The sequence below is a fragment of the Zonotrichia leucophrys genome, chromosome 1A, assembly GCF_028769735.1.
Source record: "Zonotrichia leucophrys gambelii isolate GWCS_2022_RI chromosome 1A, RI_Zleu_2.0, whole genome shotgun sequence".
NCBI classification, from domain to species: Eukaryota; Metazoa; Chordata; class Aves; order Passeriformes; family Passerellidae; genus Zonotrichia; species Zonotrichia leucophrys.
Genome location: NC_088170.1, coordinates 44,594,065 through 44,611,869, shown reverse-complemented (window position 1 = coordinate 44,611,869; position 17,805 = coordinate 44,594,065). Strand labels below are relative to the sequence as shown.

General features: G+C 39.1%; 1 long non-coding RNA gene across 1 annotated transcript; it reads left to right on the top strand.

Moving 5' to 3' along the window:
- Positions 1–2,436: 2,436 nt before the first annotated feature.
- On the top strand, positions 2,437–8,093 carry LOC135457709 (uncharacterized). Its single transcript, XR_010442758.1, has 3 exons — positions 2,437–2,574; positions 6,636–6,723; positions 7,373–8,093. It is a non-coding gene; the product is annotated as an uncharacterized LOC135457709 (long non-coding RNA).
- Positions 8,094–17,805: the final 9,712 nt, after the last annotated feature.

Below are 17,805 nucleotides of genomic sequence, written 5' to 3'. Positions count from 1 at the left end.
GATTTGCTTTTTGTGTTTAATCTGGTGTCACAGGCATCTTTTCATAAAAATCCTTTCTTTAGGATTTTCCCTTCTGGGAAGCTGTGGCCTCAGCAACAAAGTGTAAGCAATGGTTATCTGCTGCTGTGGAATGCAACAGGTGGATCCGTGATTGGTCTCCTGTGGATGTTTGGATTTGCTGACCACTCACGGCAGAGCTGGGTCTCACTCTCTGCTGAGACACAGAACTTTGTTATTCATTCCTTTTCTATTCTTAGCTTAGCTATCTTCTGAGAACTTTCCGTCTATTTCTTTTTAGTATAGTCATAATGTAATATATATCATAAAATAATAAAATATTGCCTTCTGAACATGAGGTCAACATTCTGGCCCCTCTCTTCATCCTGCAACCCTTGTGACCACTGTGACAATCTGGACCATTTCTTTTGTTATTTGGAAAAGTAGTGGCTGCTCAGATTTTATGTTGGCCATGGAGATACATATTGAATTGGTTGAAAACTCTGCAGTGTAGGACAGGTTTCTATCTTACAGGTGTCACACCATCCAGACATCAGTAACAACAAAACACATATTAGAGGGTAAGATTTAGTGACATTTTTCCATTAAATTTTCTGTTGAGCAGGCATTCCTCTCCATAGCTTACAAATGTTTGAACTCATCAGATGCAGGGCATCATGCAAGGAGGTAGAACTTTTTTAGAACTGGGAGTTTCATGAGACTTGGCCAGAGGACACTGTGGGTACAAGTAGTCAACTTGGCTCAGGAGGAGTCGGATGATGAGGTGGAAAGGCACCATCTGGGCACTTTCTACTGCTTGGACTCATTCAGTAAGCAAAATACATCCAGAAAGGTAGGAAGTGTCATCTGCATTTGCCATGGTCTTGTGCTTTTGACCCTTGTTGAGACAAAATGGCAGGCTAAGTGGACCTCTGGCCTGAGCTGCTACAATCATCTGGTGTTCTGACACTGACTTATGGTAATTATTTTAGTACCCTGTAAGTTATTATTCAAATGTAGGGAACCTAAAAGACCTCTGCATACATTGAAGTTAATAATTATTAATAATGCATTGTTCAATACATTTAAGGATTACTCCAATAGGACTATTTGTGACAATGCATGCAACCTTTAAAAGAATATTTGTAGGACAAAACTTGGGGGCATGTCTTCCATGCTTTTTAATGAGAACAACTCACTTGCTTTATCTGTAAGTATGACAGCAATACTGAAGATGCTTTGTTAAGGAGCCATAAAACACAGCTTTATTTTTCACAGGAATAAAAATTTTGTCTTGTATGCTTTGGAATATGGAAAAAAGTGTTGTGTGCATAGCGTTAAACCCATTGTATTGTCATAAAGTCTTCAAGCTGGCAAAACAATTATCACACAAAACTTGAATCAAAAACAGGCAGAGGAAAAAAAATGGTGCCATGAAACTGAACAGTAATAAGCTCATAACTGTGTAGTGTGCTTCATCACTTTCCATGGAAGTTTAACACACAACCATTAGGACTAAGGTTTTCTGTCTCTCACAGGATACACCCTTGTCAATTTTCCATGTATATTTTACTTGAAGGAAGCAAACTTAGTGAAGTAGCATTTGAAGTTTGCTACAGTCACTTGTAAATTCCAAGTTGTGTTTTCACTTACTTTTGCTGATACAGCCTATGATGAAATAGGAACATATCAAAGACTACTAGCTAAACAAAATATTTTCTGTGATAACATTCAATTTCCTGAGGACAAAAGCTTATCTTTTCTTTAAAACAGGGCTAATATAGACCATAAAAGAGTAACTGTCAGGGAACAATATAGCCCCTAAAATCTACTTTAGCAAAAACTGACAATAGTCTTGAAGATCAATTGCAGATATAAAGAAAATAAAATAATTCTCATAAAATTGGGAATACTGCCTTCTTTTGCCTTATAACCCCAATCCACAAAACCAACCAGAAAAGTGTGCACCACTGGGCATTATTTGACCACCCACTCCCACCACAGCCAGCCATGCTGGGCATTGAGGCAAGTGGCAGAGTGACAGGTTCCCTCCAGACCCTTCCCCATTCCTGAGTGGCTTCATCGTGCCAGTACAACCTTCAGCATCTTTCAGAGCAAATTCCCCTGCTCCCTCCCCTGGGGGCCTCTCCATGGATCCATCAGCTGCAGGATGTGGTCCCACAAGGGAGTGTAGCTCTAGGTCACACAGTGCCCAGGCAGCAGATCCTCTGAGCCCCCTGCCTTTTTACTCTCAGCATTCCTCGGCTGCTGTTTGTGTAGGGGGATAAAATATAAGAAAATAAAGATAGTGTAGAAAGTAATCTCACCCCTAAGGAGTTGCAGCTTGGCCAATTAGCAAAGATTAGGAACAGGCCTGATGTTAACAGGCCACAGCTGTAACCAATGAAAAGAAGAGTGCTATAGAAGAGTGGGATGGCTGGTTGAGAAAGGAATTGGAGTCAGTTGGCTGCTTTGTGAAGAAGAAAGAGTCAGTGCTCTGAGGAGAAGCCCATGAGAAACACCTACAGGAAGCTATGAAACTTCTGTGATAGGAGCCAACAGAATGGAACTCCTACAGTAAGTTGACAGCATGTTTGTGTCTCTCTCATACTTGCTTGTACTTTTTTTTTTCATTCTTTACCTTAATATTGCGTTTTGAAGAGTCTTACAAAATTGGAACAGCATAAATAAAGTCAATGGGCTTTTTCTTTATTATTCCCTTCATTTTTCTGTCTGATTGCTCAGAAGCAGTTTTTGCTGCATGAAGGAAAGGATTGTACTTTTGCTTTGCATCTAAATATCTCATCCTTAAATTTTTAGTCATTGGTTTATACAACATTAAATGTTCTTTGAGATTCTTTTTGAATAATTTACTTTGGCCATAATATATATTCTTTTCATGTAATTTACTGTGTTCTCATATTTAGAAGTATTTTTCAGCTTTGAGGTGGGTCTTCATTTCAAGCTGTTGAAACTGTATCTTACCTAAATGAGATATAGGCCAAAGATTGCAGTTTCAAGGAACACTTTTTTTGATGCTCTGAAGTGATGACAGGTGCTAAGCAGGTGCTCTCTTTGATCTAACATTCTTGGCACTTCCTTAGCGTCAAGTTAAAATAAGAAAGTTACTCTTTGCTCAGTAATTAAACAGTAACAGTTACCACCCAAGTGATTGACAAACTAGATTTATTTGGCAAAACAGAAAGTAAGGTAAGCAGGTAAAATTGCTTTACAGGCTCAATTGCAAAAAAAAACCACTACAGAAAACTGCTTTCTGCTACTTGTCCCACATGCATTAGGGGAAACACACTGTTGGTTGCATTTCTGGAGGTAGAGAGGATTGTGCTGAATATATAGTTGAGTCTTTAAAGGTTTTATATTCCATAGAAAACCTTTCTAACAAGGTCCTAAATGCATTGTGCCAAGTAGCAGCTCTTTTGTCAGTCATGCAAAACTGACTGCATTTTGCAAGAAGGAAGATGTCCCACCATCTGGGAGCTCCCCCATTAACAAGGACTGATGATAAATGATGGAATGTGGCCTGGTGAGCTCTTCCAACAGCTCCCTCAGTGCCCTTGAGTGAATCCTATCTGGCCCCATAGACTTGTGAGTGCCTAAGTGGCAGAGCAGGTTGGCACTTTGTTCTGAATTGCAGGGGGCCTGTTCTGCTCCCTGTCTACCAGTTCAGGGGGCTGAATTTCCCTGAGGAAATTCATTTTTTCTGTTAAAGACAGAGGCAAAGACATGAAGTGCCTCAACATTTTCTTTGCCCTTTGTAGTAATGTTCCCTTTCACATCCGGTAAAGGATGGAGATTTTCCTTAGCTCTCCTTTTAATAAAAACACTTTCTATTATCTTTCAGAGCAGTGGCCAGATTGTTGAGCTTTTGCTTTTCCGATTTTCTATCTATGTAATCTAGCTACATCCTTGTACTCTTCCTGAGTTGCCTGACCCTTCTTCCAAAGGTCATAAACCCTCTTTTTTAATCTGAGTTTCAGGAAAAATTCCCTGTTCAGCCAGGCTGATCTTCTGAACCGATGGTTCATCTTTTAGCACATAGGGGTGGCCTGCTCCTGCACCTTTAAGATTTCCTTCTGAATGTATGTCCCGGCTTCCTGGACTCCTTTGTTGTTAAGGACTGTTTCCCAAGGGAGTCTCTACAGCAGTGCCCTGAACAGGCCAAAGTCCTCCTTCTAAAAGCCCCAAGTAGACAGGTTTTTGACCCTTTTCCTTACTTCACCAAGAATCAAAACTCAATCTTTTAATGATTTCTACATCCAAGAAGGCCTCTGACCACCACACCTCCCACCACCACTTCTCTGTTTATAAAGAGCAGGTCTAGTGGGGCTCAGTTACCAGATATGTCAGAAGTTCTCTTCCACACACTTCAGGAACCTCCCAGGCTGCCTCCTCTCTGCTGTGTTGAGTTTCAGTTTTGTGAAATATCAGCCAGCAGTTTATAAAACACTTCATCTACTCCTTTGTCATGGTTGCGTGGTCTGTAACAGACTGCATGATGTCTGCCTTGTTAGGCTTCCCCCAGTCCTTACCTAAAACAATTACCCTTCTTCTTTCTGAACAGCCATGGTTATAATGTGTGGAAGTGACTGACTTGCTCTGGGCAAACCCCTGGATGACCTTCACTGCCATTTCCCCAGCCCTCAAGTGTCAGAGATTCATATCTATTCCCATACCTGGGGTGATGAGGGAAGCTGAGAGGGCATTACTATGGCAAAAGTGATTTGATTGTGACTATTTGAATCTTTTAGACCTAGAGGAGTCATATAGCAGCAGACCAGGGCCAAAGGCAGCAGAAGGAAGCAGTGGGTAAAATTTACTTTATCTCATGCATTAGTTTGTTTGCTTGCCTGCAGTTTTTAAAAATGTTAGCTAGTGGTTTTAACATGGAAACTCGTGGCTGTTAGAAACTTAAAAAATACAAAACATATTCTTGATAAACAGCCATAAATTATCTTTAGCTGGAGTAGTGTGAAGAAGCATGGGAACCAGCTGGTTCTGCCCAGCCTGCCTATGCTCTGTTTGGGAAGCTGCCAAGGAAAGGGAACTGAGCAATATTACGAATTACCAAAATTGAGTTCCTCACTCAGAGGTTCCAGACTTTTAAAGTGCACTCCAATGTCCTTTCTTTGATGCTCAAAAATATAAGGGATAAGCCAATGGGGAAAAATGCAACAGAAGATTTACAGCTGTCTTCATGTGTGAGTTGCTTTCCTACTTTTATTTTCCACCGTTTTTGTCTTTTAAGCCAAAAAAAAGAGGACTAGATCTTCTAGTTTAAGACCCTACATGTTACGGTTTGATAAAACTACTCATTCTGCCAGAAGGAGAGTGTGGGTGTAATCAGAGTGAGCAGCAAATCTCTGCAAAGGAGATTTCCTTTTTTCCCACCAGTCTTGTGTTTCTGGGACACAGTTTAGCAGCTGGACATGTGGGTGCAGCATTCACCTTGGGAGTTCCAATATTTGATTTGCATACATCTGTACACAGACTGATTTTGGCAAGGAAGACACATATTAGAACAAGGAAAAAAGCTGGTTCACAACATCTTCAGTGTATGGTAATCTGGTTTGCAATTTTTTTGGTTCCTACTCACAAATTTTTAACATCCTTGTAATCAATTCCAAGGGTTCTGCTTTTAAGACAGATAGAGAATGCCTTTTTATTAACTCAGTGCATTTGAACGGGTGGTTGTGGTTTTTTTATAAGAGTTTTCTCTAATGCTTTACCTTGCAAAAATATCTGCTGCTGCTATTTAGTCATCTGATAAAATGAAATTCTGATCTTTGCACCCTCATGTCTGTAATGCTCTAGGGCAAATGAGAACTAAGTACAGAGTTCTCCCACCAAACAGGGCTTGGCAAGATATTGTTCCTTATCCTGTGGCAGCACAGGGACAGTATTTTGCATCAAAAGGAGGCAAAGGTAGCTATGTCATGTGCCCTGGTGTTCTGTTTGACAATTTGTCATCAAAACAAATTGCTGCAAAGCATTTTATATATAAAAACATTGGAAGAGATTTGTATCCAGGCAACAGTTGTAAGCTACTAGATAAACTGCCTATTACTCATTGCTTGTAAATTAGTTCCAGCTAATTTCTCCTAGCAAACAAGGGCTGCACAGACCTGATAAAGGGAATTGATTAAAGCATGTTTTAGGAAAGCTGACAAAACATTGTTTTACCAGATTCTGGCCCTAATTTTCCTGTGCATTATGAATCTGAGGAGGAACCCCATGTGGTATTCTTAACAGTGCTGCAAATTCTGACCATAGCAGAGCTGCTGATGAGGTCCCATGTTTCTTGTCTGTAGATGGAAATGCTGCCTGTTAATTGCACCCTTAAAAATTATAATGATAATATTAAAAAAAAGGATAAACCAGATGAAAGAGAATCCCAATAGAACAGAAGTAATAAGGTGAGTACAGACCCCCTTAGCTGTAGGAATGTGCCCCAGTGACTCTAAAAGTCACTGCTAGATATCAGAATTATGAGAGCAGAGTTGAGGATTTTATTAGAAACTGAGCACAGCTATCTCTAGCTTCAGTACATGGTTTGTGGCAGATGTCTCCAGAGGACAGAGATAACCCACAGCAATTTAGAAACACTGTTCTGTTTGCAGGCCAGTTGCTGGATGTGGTCACATCTCTAATGGGAGTAAAATGAAATAGCAGCTGTTCCTCAGTTCTGAGACAAATGCTACAGTGCAGGTATACACCTAAACCCTCTGATTACCCCCAAACAAAGCAGTTATGTAAGCATTACATAGAGACCAATATTAATGTACTATCATATTATTAGATCTGATTATTATTAACACATTGATAGATCTTTATAGCTATATAGTAATTATCTGTATGATAATTACTAATAGTATTACCCTATAAAAATAGTATTTCTATTAAGCTAGTATATAAATGTGTGCATTATATAAATATATTTATAAATATAAAATATTTACTATATTACATTTATAACCTATAATAATTATAATATATTTATAATATTACATACGTAATAATGTACTAATTATATTATATTTATAACATATAATTAATATAATATTATATTTATTACATATGTAATAAAAAATGTCCCAATATTGCTATCACACATACAATTTAATATATTGGCTTGGCCCTTTGCTGGGTTGTGGTAAGCACCTCAAGTGTTTGAGAAGCACTTAGCTGGCCGAAGACAGAACTGGGCCAAAGTCTGTGCAAACACTTTAGCAGATGGTGAGCACATACCAGAGCTCAGCCCTGGCCCTGTTAATGTCCTAATGCACACAAAGCCTATAATTCCTTCAGCCTGAAACAAATGCCTTATAAAAGACAGATCTTGGCTTTAATCCTCCAGGATCAGTATGGCTTTCAGGACACAGCTGCCAGGAGAGCAGGAGGAAGCGCTGCTTGGACTCGTGGCTCTGGAGAGGGAGGCAGGCTCAAGGCTTTTCCAAGTGACCCCATATTGCAGTTCTGGGGCAGGACTGGCATGGAAGGTGCCAGAGGTGAAGCACAGGTCATGGCCTGCACCTCCTGGCCAGGGTCAGCCAGGCTGAGGATGCTCACTCCTCCCCTAAGGCTGGAACACAATCACTGCCTCTTTGGGCAGGGCAGATCAGCCCTCTGAGAGCAGCTTGTCTGGAGACCTGCACAATTAGTGTTTTAAAGGAAGGCGCAGGGATCTGTGCAGCAGGCAGCCAACAGCTGGAAATCAGAATCCTCTTGTCTGCAGCTGGTGAATATGCATTTGAGGCTGATAGAATTTCAGAATATGCAAGAAGGAGCAACCGAGTGCTTCTGCATGTGTTCAGCTTCTTTATTTTTCTCTCCTGAGTTTAGATACTTTCATGTATTAGCTCTGTAGGAAAACTTTTCTTTTTATATTGAAAAATGATAATTTGTAGACACTTTTGATTAAAAAAAAAAACCAAAGCCTTCATGACAAAAAATCCACTTCAATTCACATGAAAATGAACTTATGAAGGATGGCAAGAATAAGGGTTTTTAAAGTACTGGAAATATATTGAAGCCTTTTCTTCCCTCTTGAATTAATATACCATAATATTCACAATGAAGTCTAAGAGTGCATTTTTTCTCTATTTAAAAACATTTTCCCGTTGCAATTATTCAGGTATAATTCATTTAGATTTAATCTCTATTTATAAACCCAGATAAAAATTGTAATGTGGGAAGTGTTATATTTATAGTAAGCTATTAAAATACCGAAAAAATTATTCACTCACAGAGACATGCTGCATCTCACAATAGCTCTGACTGTAATTAGGGCCTTTTAACATCTGATTTTTAAAAGCTTTCTTTTCTTTTAACCCTTCAAGGTGTTACACATTTTTGTCTCCTACTAGTTCCATACAAGACTGTAATAGAAAAATATCTTCATTTTTACAGAGGCACTTTCAAACATATACCAGAATCTGAATCAAAAATATACATCAGACAAACCAAATCATTCCTGAACCTGAATTGATTTCTATGTTCCAGGCCAATATTCTCAGTTATGAAAAAATATTTACATCTAAGTCCTGAAGTTAAAACTATTTCCAATGGCTCTAGGAATTTTGGATGAAGTGTTAAGGAAAAAAAAAAAAAAAACACAAGAATAAATTCTCTATATAGTTTGTTTCACCCTTTTGGGTTTTTTTGGCTCAGTGAACACAGGTATGGCAGAACCTATCCACCTGTCTCCTTCCTTAATACCACTGGTGGTTGATATAGACAAGAACGCCACTGAGCTATTGCTCATGGGGAGCTGTATTCTAGAAGGGGGGACTAACAACACAAACTGGCAGAGAAACCCAGGTTTTAAAAGCAAGATGCATAATTCACCTTCTAATCAGTGACACAGCAGTGTAATGTTTCTTGAAGGTCCAAAGAGCAATAGCAAAATCCTCATTTCTTCCATCAGTTTTAAAGACAAGAATGCCCTCCCAGCTGCAGGCTACTCTTTTAAAGTGAGTTTGGATCTTTTTCCTAGTTGGAAGGGCATATTAGAAATACCCCTCCTAACTTGCTACCTCTCCAAGCCTTTGAGACTGATTTTCCTGTTCTATATATTTTAGCTAATGTATATGTAGGGACGTCTTTATCAGAAACTTTGACTCAGTTCACTAGTTTGCCATGGATGATCAATTTCCCTATCCTGATTCCTATCCTAAGAGCTAGATTTGCCAAAGAAGGGGGAGAAGGTAAAAATAACTACTTTGTTAAATAAGCTGTAATAGTTGTTTCACTAAATAAGATGCATTGTGCTTTGGAAGAAATATTTTTCCTGCTCTCACATTCTTTTGTTTCAGTTCTTTCCACTCTGCTTAGACACCAGCTGTGTTTTCTTCCTTTGTTATGGACTATTTTTATTGAGATCTTTAGTTTACCATTCTTATCCGGCAATGTATCTGTAGGGCTTCTATGGCAGCTATTAAGCTGCTTTAGAAAATCCCTTCCCTTAAGCCTCTTCACAAAAATAAAACAAGTGACATTTATATAGATGGATGCTGGAGTTTTCCCCTCAAATTTTCCTTGGGAGGTGAAAAAAAATTTCATCTGTATTCTGATAGGAACAAAAGAAAGGTGGCTATAGGTGTGGGCTTTAATCACCAAACCACTCTCCAGAGAATAGTCAGGGCTGTTGATTTCATGTGCAAAAAAGAAGTCTTTTTACTAGAAACTTCTTATCCCTAAGTCTGCCAATGTACATTTAAGGAGCATAATTTTTGATTTCAAAACAAATTAAAGATGGCAGGCTTTGAGGAGGAGGCGAAGAAGCTGAGGAGGAGTGTTAGCACAATTGACCCTCAAATTCATATTTCAGGATTTTCAGGGACCCACTCTGTACTTTGTGTATTGTGACATTCTAACCTCCATTTGCCATTCTTTTTATATTTCTGATTTCAACAAGTGCACCAAGAAACACCTCTACAAAAATGCTGGTTTTAGCCTTTGCAACATTCTTGTCAGTCTGGTAATAAATAACACACTAAAGCACAGGCTGCAGTATTTAAAACATTTCAGGAGAGCCGTGTACCACAGTGAGGGAGTTTGCAGTCAGCTACAGGTCCTGAGTCAGGCTGGCATCCTCCTCATGCTTGAAAAGTGGAGAAAAAGGAAACATTGAAGCTGATATCTGGCTCATCATTGTTTATGAAGAAAATCCTACAAGATTTCCAGTCTTGGGATATGGTTATGGGGTGTGCAAGCTGCTGTGCAATCACATTGAGCCTTAGTTTGAAGGTTTCAGTCAGGAAGATCCAAGACAGAAGTGAATGCTGGAGGCTGGCTGGGCAGGAGCCCTCTTTACTTATCTTCTTAGCCAGACTTTTCCCAGATCCCTGAAGCATCTATCGCTTTAGAGTTGACAGGGAAAATACCTCTAGATTGAGTAGTCCTAATCTTCTGTTTGGCACCTTCAAATGAATACAGAAAAGGAGTTAAGCACAACCTCAGTGGAAAGCTGTACTTTTAAAAGACTTTTAGAAGGCATTCAGGTGAATTAAGGACATTAACTACACTTCTCTTCAGTCTTTGGCTGTTAGTAATCACTGAATCCATGATCAGGGGTGTCAGGCATATGATCTAACAGGAATAAAAGCAAGATAGTTTGCTCATTCTGGCCTTCCACTCAGGGAACTTTCTGCATAAATGAGGAATAGTGAACAATTCTAGAACACAATTGAAGAAGATTTCAAGATTTGCGTTTTGGTTTGTGTGGGCCTTGGCACATGTCCTTTGCAGTCTACTGGGTGCAGAGGTGCCTCATACCAGCTCTCTGTGGTTCAGGTTTCTTCAACCACCTAACTCATAGAAAGGTCTGCAACATCCTTCAGTGGGTCTTGCTCTTACCTGTAATTCCCCATGTTAAAATGAGTTCTTGTTTTGCTTACTTAGCAGAATAACTCAAGTGCATTTATATGGCCACAAAAAATTAACTGGACAAAAAAAACCAGTCATCCCTGCTGAGATCAAGTATAAAAATTACACACCCAAAGTCCAGAGAACCTCTTAGTTATATATGATTTCTTCCAGACATCCTTCTGAATAATTGTCATATCTTGATACTTTCCACATTTAAAAACAATCATAGCAGAATTAATCATACCATCTGGTTTAGATGATAAAAACCTTTTTAGATTAGAACATTTGCCATCTAATGGAGCCTAAAAGACCTAACTATGAGACAGTTGTTGTCAGAATGGCACCAAAGTTTACCAAGAGTTGATGCAAATGTGAAAACAAGATGATGTGTGTTGAACAGGTCAAATCCTTTGGTACCTGTGAATGAAGTCACATCCTTCCATCCATCCTGAGCAACAACAGGAGCAGATGAACTCAAATGAATTACTGCTCCTAAGGTGCACTTCAGCACAGGACAGGATCGATCCCTCTGCCTCTGTGGAGCTGGCTTGAGCTTTCTCCCAAGTACAGATTTGCCTCTCACAACACATTTTGCCCATTGAATTTTGACCAGTGGCATACTCATACTCCTTTGTAGATGCCACCCTGTTCTGAAACACAAGAGATGATGTTAGCTCCCAAGGAGTGCTGCTGGCTCTTCACTTTAACTTCAGTCTGTGAGTCCCAAATGCTTCTAACCAGATCTACTGCATTTACCTTCCTGTATATCAACGCTCTTGTAAAAATAGCTTCTAATGATACTGCTGCCTCCCTTTTACTTTCCTTAGTTGTGTGCAAGAATAAGAGGGAAAGAAAGAAAGAAGTGGTTGTTTGTCTCTTTGTCCAGCTCCTCTAGACACAACCTTTTAAAATCCCTTAGAAATCCCTCATACTCAAGTGGCTACATTCTTTCCTGCATTCAGCCCTAGAACTAATTTGTCCAAAATATGATTTATTTTTGGGAAAGAATGTTGTAAAAATTATACACCATATTCTCACATCCTTACTTCAAACTCTTTGTTCAGACCATTGCGATGGTCTTCTACAGCAAAACAGGTTTATTTTAATTCCTGCCCTCATTTACTGCCAACTGGTTGCAGCTATCTGAGAAGGATCTGAACCCCACTGTATGTCATTGTGTATGAACAACAAAATGGCTCATTTACATCTAGATTCTGTCAGGGTGCCCTCCCTTCCCCCCTTCCTTCCTTGCCCCCTTCCTTCACTCCTTCCCCCCTTTATTTGTATAAAAAATTAGATTTTCAAAAATAAAAAAAAAGTCATGACTGCTTGGGAAAACACTGCTACTCAATTAAGGGAACAAATGAATGGTCTTTGGATCCAAAATACAAGAGGTATTATTTTAGTTACTCCATGGTATGCTCCTTACTGACATTATCCCACCAGATCTGAAGATCATGTTAGAAATCAGCAAGGCTCCCTGGCTGACATGAAAACAGCCAGCAGATCACACCCCACGGAAACTTTTACAATGGATTCTGCTGATGTTGATGGAGATGAGCAAGCAGGAGAGCTTCCAGTTTAGTTTTACTTCTTCTATCTTCAAAGTATTCATTGAAGCACATCTGTGTGTCTCTAAAAGCACCACAATGTTGGATGATGAGCCTGTTGCTAGGCTACTAACAACATGTCCTTTTATATGTCTAAAAATATATTTAACTCCTGTATTTAATGGTGGTGCTTCTTCTGTATTCTAAAGCATGCATGATTATTGCAGACCACCTTGAGGCTTCATGGAGATGAGTGTTTTAGTCCTTGTTATACAGCCCTGTTATTAAGATTGTTACAGATTCTGGGAGGAGGCATGAATGTTCCTGGCTCCTAATTCATACATGCTGTTCTTTCCTAGCAAGCACAAGAAATAGAAGTGGGAAGGACTTTAAAGGTCATATTACTTATCTCTCTGTATAACGCAGGATCAACTAAATAACTCCTGGCAGACATTTGTCAAACAAGAGTCTGCAAGTTTATAGAGATGGAAATTCCTTTACCTCCCTAGGCAACCTAATCCCATGTCTAAATATTCCCACTAGAAGGTATTTTCACAATAACCACCCTAAAGTTCTCTCACTGCTCTTAAATCCATTAATGCTTTTATTAAATGCATTCATGGGTGCTGTCTGACTAGACATACTGAAAAAAACATAGCCAACAAGAGCAAAATTAGATACCAGGTCTTTTTCAGACTACAAAAAGACAGTTATTTCTAATAAATAGAAAAAAGGCAGCTGCTGCTCCTGCTGCAGACTGAGATGCAAGTCTCTAAAACAGTTTAAAGGGGGAAGCTTCCATATGTTCAGCATTCTGTATCTGGTTTCTTCTCTTACTGATGGAAAGAAACACCACAGGAGAGATCTGATATGAGTTGGGGGCATTATTGAGGGAGGTCAATGTGGAAGCCATGGTGAAAATTACTGCAGCTTTATTTACCCACTTGCTGCACATAAGTACAAGTGAATAGAAGACTAACTCCTTACAAAGTCAAGGCCTTGGCTATTATGGGCTAGAGAACCAAGTCTTTGACAATAGAAGTGGATAATGAAAAGGATCTCACAGTATGAGTAAAAGGGCAGATTTTCCCTACCACAACAAGGAAAACTGCAACAACCAGCTTCAAAGGATGCCTGCACAAAAACACAGGCACATGCAGGAGATGGATTTCCAACACTACCACTGTGAATAACACATTTTGAGCAGCTGAACCAGAAGAGGAAAGATCAGAAAATCAAGCAAAAAATAGACAAGTGGTAGTACTAATGAAGTCTGATGCTTTATAGATTTGTATCTAAGGCATGGATTCTCTACAGCCTCTCCATCAGGTCAGCAGGACAATGTCTCTCCGCTGTCAAGCTACTGACATGAAACATGTAAGACCCTATCTTTCTTTCAATAATTTGGTCAACCAAAAGTTATTTCCATGACAGACAGGGATATTTCACCTGCCCTGATCAGGAAGGATTCCAAAATCAGGTCGATATTAAGATTATTATTCTGATGCTAGCAATAAGCAGCACTTTGAAAATAGCACAATGAAATAGTATGGCATTTTAAATATTAATGAAAACCACAGACTCAAAACACATTAAAAGTGTTAAAATTAGTCCTTATTAATGAAAAGAAAAAATAAAAAAAAAGCAAACTACCAAGAAAATGGCACTGTCTAGCTCTTGGCAGAGTGTCAGTCCTACCCTGGGAAATGACAAAAGAAAGTGAGAGCTCATAGAGTGTCCAAAAAGAGAAGACCAAAAATACCATAAAAGAAATAAATGTGTTGGAAGATTTTAAGAGGTGAATGATCCTTTGATAGGGCTCACTCAGGTTTTTTTTTTTTTTTCTGTTTAAGAGTGGCTAGATGGAATCTATATGAGAAAAGGTTCAGGATTAATTGGGGGTTTTACTCAGAAAAGACATTTCTTCACAGGAAAAAGAAATAGAAAGCTCAAAGCAATGGCCTCTTCATTCTTGGTGTAGCACAGATCTCTCCAGGCTCACAACACTCACACTCCCCCATAGCTACACTTCCCAGGCTCTGTAATCCCTAAGTAATCAAAGCCCCTTCTGTTTGTTCACTAATTGTCCACCACACAGGTCTCAGAGATGTGAGATTACAGCCCCCACTGGAAGGACAATGGGATAGAGTGTGGATCCTCTTTAGTACACACTCACTGAACCGTGCACATTTATTTTTCATCACTTTCAGCAGTGACTTATCGCTGGAATAGATCAGGTATGTCAATGTTGTCTCTAATAAAGTCTTGTGTTAGTTGGAAAATGATGTCTTGCTGAAAGGGGCTATTTCTGGAGCCAGAATCTGCTACAAAGGGTGCAGGTGTGGCTGATGATGACACAGCCTTGTAACATCACCTGGAAGGTTTGAACTGCACTCAGTCAGGCATATCATGAGCAGCACTCCCAGATACCCATTCTTCCCAGTACTGACCAGTAACAAACAGCTGGAGTTTGGGAGAAAAGTGGTATTTTCAAATTCCACAGCTGTTTCTAAACTGAGAGTGCTTTTTCTCTTGTAAAACACACCAGACAGACTTTAAAACATTATCAGTTATTATTTTTGAATGATGCCACTGCAAAATAATGTCAAGTTTCATATGCACAAAGATTTAGTAGGGCGGTTCACATCTGGTGCTGTACATCAATTACAAGAATGCAAGTTACTTCTCAGATAGAATAAAATCAGGATGATGGAAGCAGGGTTGAGGGAGGAGGAAAGGGAAAGCACAAGGGGGGAAGACAGAAAGAGAGGGAGAAGAAGTGTGAGGAAGGAAGGAAACAAGCTGTACATGGAGGCAGAGAGGAAAAGCAGCAACAGTCCTCTGGATTCTCTCTTCAGTGCAGCAGGTAGCAACACTCAAAATGTCTGGAAGGATGATTTCCATCACACTTTTCCCCTTGGTACTTTCCATTGTGCTTGGTTCAAAGCTCCTGTTACTTGTCTCAGTTTATGATGATGTTGGTACTGATTGGAGCATGTTAATTAAGGGTAAGTAATGCATAACCATTGTCTGTTAAGTTCATATGCACAAATATCATTGCATAATATTTCTCCCATCTTTATACAATACTATTGTCCTTGCTGTGATCTGTGTCTGCTTTTTCTCTGCTATAAACAAAATCTGCAAAGTGAGAAGACATGGACAGAGGGAAGAGGGAGAAAAAGGAGCAGATCTCAGGCTGGTGGCAGCCACCTCCCATGGGAACCCAGCCTAACAACCATACAGAGGTCTCCAGGCACCAATTTCTGTTCACAGACAGCAGAATAACACATGGGGAAATACTGCCACAGTGACTATGGAAAAACAGTGCCCTGGCATTTCTGAGGAGATATTGTATCAGTAAATCTGAGATACAAAGCAGTGCTGGGATACCAACCATCTCCAAATCAGAACAGGATTAGCAGAGAAAAGGTTGATTTTCAGTTTCTTCTGTGAGAAAGATTAGGAGCGAGAACATAACCCTGGAATACAAATATACAAAACAATATAAAGTGAACAAACAGTCTCTCCTTCTCTGATAGCAAAAAGAAGAAAAAAAGAAAAGGAAAAAAACAAGCAAAAAGTAATAATAAATGAACTTGCCAGCATACACCTGTGGAGTGATGCAGATTAAATATTGTCTATGAGAAGAAATCATTAATATTTATAAAGAAGCTCAGCAGCAGCTGCCAAAGGATGAAGGGAAATGTTCAGGAAATTTCACACTGGAAATAAAAAAAGTAAGGGTTATAAGAATGGCAAGTTTGCATATGAAAGCAAAATACATCGATTTACTGAAGGTCTTGTGATATATGTTCCTCCACTGGCCCAGTATTCCTGCACTGTGAGTGAGCAGACATTATTTTGAATAAACTATTGCACTGAGATGTGACAGGTTTGGTGACTTGGGAAATCATTCCTGGGAATCTTTAGTGAACTCCTGCAGAATATATCAGGTAGTTCAACTAAAATACAATCAAAATGAGTCCACAGACAAATCTTTCAAAAGAAAAATTACTTGGGCAGGTAAAAAAATGTGCAAAATTGTCCCCTCTTTCCTACAGAACTGCTTCTTGTAACAGACAGAGTTGATGAGCACTCAGATGAGACTCCCACAAGATATGAAGCAGAAGGAATGTTCTCCTCTATAAATTGTTCCATGCAGTAAATTTTATATATAGAAGTTTTATAAACTGAAAATACTGAAAAGATTTTGCTGTATAAAATGCAGTGGAAAAAAGATTGTTCTGGTGTTAAAGTCTGTAAAAGTCACAAAGAAAAAGCAGCTGACAAAAAAGCTGAAGAAGGGGTCACTTCCTCTTTGCGAACATTTTACTGCACTTGAGTGTCAGGGTCCTTTTATTAATGAAAAATTAAATTAATGCATTTATTAATGAAAAATTAATTTCTATGTTTCTAGAAGGCTATAATTTTTCCTAGAAAAACTTTTCATTTCCATTTAAACATGTCTTAGCAATAAAAAGGCACAAGTCATACATGGGCATTCCACCCTGGAAACAAATTAAGCCTGACAGAAAAAAATGCTTTTGTGTAGCTGGACATTTTTCCTGCCTTACCTCCTGTGCTGATACTGTCTGCTTCAGGCACCTGTGTTCTGTCCAAGAACCACGTTCTCACCTTGCTCTGTAGCCATGTTTTGCCCCCAGCATATCCCGCTCCAGACACAGACCTCAGGCTCTCCCAGCTGCACACCACTGCATCCAGAAAGGGAAAAATACTGCCAGGGACATCAGAGTAAACTCCTCATTCTCCCTCAGCAGTGATGAACACTATCAAAACTTGTATCAGAGAGGAATAATACAGGGCTCTTCTCAAATCATATTGTTTTCTGAGCTAGGGCCAACTGAAATCTGAATTAAATGGATTAATGTTACAAGAAGTACAATAAAAAATTAGTTGCTGTGAAAGTGATGTCTCCTTCAGAAAAATTTCAAGGCAAAGATAATTTTCATGTCTGACTAAAATGACTGTTTTGGGTGGCACAGTTCTTTTTTTTCTGAGACACCATGAAGAATGCTATAAACTCTATAGAAATAAATAGATGCAGATGCAGGACAAATGTGCAACTAAGAAATATTAATATAATTAAGCTTTTTTCTCCACAAACAAATGGCATCAGACATGGGTTTTAATTGCAGTATTTTTAAGCAGATGGGATTGATTTGTTTCCCTATAGTGCACACACCTGACATAATTGAAAATAAAAATGTAATACCACTTTGACTTTCCAAGGTCCCCAGCAAATAGCACCCAGTGTCTTGACACCAGGATGTATAAATTGTTGTATTGATGGCACAGTGTCAGAGGTAAAGTAACATCTTAGATTTTGGAAGATCCAAAGTCATAAACC